This window comes from Acomys minous (assembly GCF_964271855.1).
Source record: "Acomys minous genome assembly, chromosome: 9".
Lineage (NCBI taxonomy): Eukaryota > Metazoa > Chordata > Mammalia > Rodentia > Muridae > Acomys > Acomys minous.
In genome coordinates this window covers 16768720-16772597 of record NC_140490.1, presented here as the reverse complement: position 1 = coordinate 16772597, position 3878 = coordinate 16768720, and the positions used below count along the sequence as shown (strand labels likewise).

Below are 3878 nucleotides of genomic sequence, written 5' to 3'. Positions count from 1 at the left end.
GTTGTACATTATCACTATGCCAATCTATAGCTTTCAATAGGACCCACTCTTGTCATTGCTAGTCTGTGTATTTTGACAAATTTACAACGATGCACATCTAACAGGAGAGGCTCCCAGAACAGTGTCTCTGTCCTGAAAGTCCTTTGAGCTCCTCCTGTTTATTCCTGAACTTCTGTAGATCCTGGCAACCACAGGTCTTTTTTTTTTCTTCTGTCTTACAAGCTTTATTAGACCTGGAAAAGGCGAGATAAACAGCTCCCATCTCCTCTGTCCACTACTGTTTGCTGTTGCCATTGATAGGACATTTCACATGGTCGGGGAGGACAGAAAGGCCTTGATCTTGGGCCGGGCACAGAGATGGGCCACATAGGCAGAGGGCAGGGGGGAACCTGTCCAGGCAGCCTGGGACCAGGATATGGTGGATCAGCAGCAGGTCCAGCAAATTGTAATCAGCAAAGGAGATCTGGTCACCCATGATGAAGGCTTTGGCTCCCTGGTTCTGGGACAGCAAGGTCTCAAAAGTCTTGAGGTACCCAGGCAGGGCTTTATATAGTCATCCTTACCATCCTCATATTTGGTGTAGATGATGGTGGCATATTTGCAGCGAAGGTCTTCCACCCCATCATCCATCATATCCACCAGGGCAGCCTCCCAAGTGCCTCAAGATGGCCTTGAATTTGGTACAGGGTGAGGTCTCCATCCTTAAACTTGGGGAGCTGTCCATACAGACAGCTGGGCTTGAGCAAGCCTTGCATCCAGGTATCTTTGGTCACCATCACCTCCTTCCAGCTCCTGCTCTGGTCAGCCAACAGCATGTGCATGGCCTCACAGTGCTCTGGAACTGGGAAGTAGACAGTGGCATACAACAGCGTGGCTGCTATGACTGTGGACTCAGTGCTGCGTAGACAATGAGGGATCTAGGACACAGACACAAGCCCACAGGTCTTTATTGTTGTCCTATAGATGTGATCTTTTCAGAATGTCATGCCACTGGACTCAGACAGTATGTGGCCTTTTTAGATTGGTTTCTTTCACTTGGTAAAGTTCTCTTAGAGCTCTCCCCTGCTTCCCCATCCATCCTGTTACTTTTAACAGTCTTGTGCCACCCAGAATGTATCTTCTATAGGAGAACTTTTCATCCTTTAGTCTAATGATCTATATCTTTACAGAAATAATTATGGTGTTTATACTTACAGCATTTACAAATCAATTTAGGTTCCGTAATTATCCATTTACTATTCCCTTTTTACCTTTTCCCTGGATTTTGTTTTTCAAAATTGACTCCACCTTTCCTCTTATTAGTAAATTCTCACATTTTATCTTACTGGTTGGGATGGCTCCCCTAGAGACTACAGCATTCGTCACTGACTTGTTAGTGCCTGATGTGGATTAATCTCCTAATCACTTCCTGAACAATGTAAAGATGTTATTCTTTGGCTCCATCAACCCCTCTTGTCTTATGCACTCTTATTACCGTGCATTTCAATTTTGTTCCTGTTTAAATCCATGTAGCGGTATTATTACTGCTTTACACAGTGAGCAATTATTTATACGTTGATGCACGCCTTCCCTTCCTGGTGCTTATTATTTTTGTTGTGTCTCTGCTTCTCTCTGGAATCACATTCCTCTATCAACAGAAAAACTGGCGTTTCCTCTGGTGATCCTTCTTGCTGGGGATGCTCTCTGATTTCGCTTGCTTCCCAATGTCTTCATTTTGTTCTGATTTTCAAAGTAGTGAGCTTTTTTTTTTTTTTTTTTTAAGATATGGAATCCTAGCAGTTGGCTGTCCCTTAGGACCCTAAAGATGTAATTCCATTATCCCGTGTCTCCCATCATTTCTAGCAGTTAGTCTACATTTGGTGACGCAGATGTACTCTTGAAGATGATATGTTTTCTTCTCCTCTAGCTTTTAAAAATTATTTTCTAACTTACCTTTGACTCCCCACAGATTTACATTGATGCATGTTGACTGACATTATCTTGGTATCCATCCTATCCAAATCCTCCCCTGTAGGTCTGTCCTTGCTCCAATCTAGAGACTGAGAAGCCAACACACAGCACAGATCAAAAATGGTGACCTAGGCCTCTAGACTTTGGATAAGGACTCTGGTCCACAGGATCACATGCTCCTCCGCGGCCCTCATGGAGCCATGTGTCCACTTCCTTCTCTTTCTCCCTGGACAGTGGAAAGCAGAAGCCATTTATCAGATTTGAAACTGTTCAGGGCTAAGTTTCAATCTGCACCTCCCTTCCTGTGTTCAAATGATATTCCTTAAGTGAGAGTGTTAGGTGGTCACTAGGAAAAGATGGATACCTCATGGATGGGATTACTGTCCTTACAAAGAGGCCCGGGGAGCCACCTTCCTTCCTTCTAGCACATGATGCTAAAACAAGAAGACAGAGATCTATGGATAAGGGGAGTGAGCCGCCCACGGGCTCCGCCTCAGCTGGTAGCTTGATCTTGATCTTTCAGCCTTCAGAGCTATAAGAAGCAGAGGCCTGTTGTCTACCACCACGTGGTCTGTGGTGGTCTTTTCCAGCTGCCCAGATGAATAAGACATTTCAGCAGAGAAATCTTCTTCTAGAAACACTCACCATTCTCAGGCTGGTGACAATGGCACCAGACGTGACACCACCCACCATCCATTGGTAGCCCTGTTTAGAGCTAGCTGACAGAAAATGAGGTATCTAGATCAGATGGCCTGGGTCTGTAGCCCAGATCCACTGTCTTTTCTTTCTTTAGCCGAGTGACTGAAGGAAGAGCTATGGTCTGAATATGTATCTCTCACAGGCCCATTTGTTAAAGGCCTGGTCTCTAAGGTGATTGGGAGAGGCTTTGGTACTTTTAAGAGATAGGACCTGGTGGGAGGTACTTACGTCACTGGCATGAACGTTAATGACATGCTAATGACAGGTGACACAAGATTCTGTAACCTGGTGTTGAAGGCTCAGATTGGAGCTCCTTAGGCTCTGTGCTAATAGAGAGTCCATGCGTATATATGTACACAGCATGCATGTGGACCCAGACCCCTGAGCCCACCTTCCAGGCATGTCGGTGACCCACTTTAAAGGAAAGAGGATTCTGTTTAGCTCAAGCAAGTTCATGGGACCAGAGATATGAGCCCCTCACTGTCTCAGCACTAATCGAGTCTCAGTGGCCATTTGGCTTTATTTCTGCATTTGCCAGACACTACAGCTCTCGTTTTCTCGACCAGCAATTAATAGAAGAGGCATCAAGAGCTATTTCAGGAACCATGAAGAGCTAAAGTGGCCAAATTGTTAGCAGCATGCTTGGAAATACAACATGCAAATAATGTTCCATCCCAACCGCCCTTCCCAAAACACTCAGAAACACTGTGTTCTCAGGTTAACTCTTTCACAGACTTCTTCATACCATCTCCAGGCAAGCATCAAGACATTGTGAAAAGCACAGGTTTTGAAGACACATATTTTCCCCACTTGGGTCTTGGCTGCTCCTTGGCTTAACCTGGACCAGTACTGTACATCCATACCTTGAAATCTGTGTCTGGAGCCTTTCAGCCCCAGGGGAAAAAACTTCAGGTAAGTCAATATGAGGAAGAGGAAGTCAGGGACCAGGCAAGCTCAAGGCTAATGGCTTACCCCTCACCCTACCTGCCAGGAAAACCTGGATTCTGATGTCCCATGAGTTCACTAGAAGACAGTCTTGGGTACCAAAAAAGTTCCCTGGAAACTGAAACCACAGAGCAGTAGGAGTCTACATCCCAAGATGCCAGTGGGGCCAGGATTCCTGCAAAGAACACCTGAATTTCTGAGTGTACCTTCTGTGGAAATAAAGTTTAGGGCACTAAGATGATCACATGGGAATTGTAGAAAAGGTTCTTTAACTGGGTTGCCTT

The 3878-nt window shown here is 45.3% G+C and overlaps 1 pseudogene across 1 annotated transcript; it reads right to left on the bottom strand.

Annotated features, from left to right (window-relative positions):
• Positions 1 to 274: 274 nt before the first annotated feature.
• LOC311604479 (glutathione S-transferase P 1-like) lies at positions 275 to 849 on the bottom strand (annotated as a pseudogene). Its single transcript has one exon. The product of its transcript is annotated as a glutathione S-transferase P 1-like (transcript).
• Between the last annotated feature and the right edge of the window lie 3029 nt (positions 850 to 3878).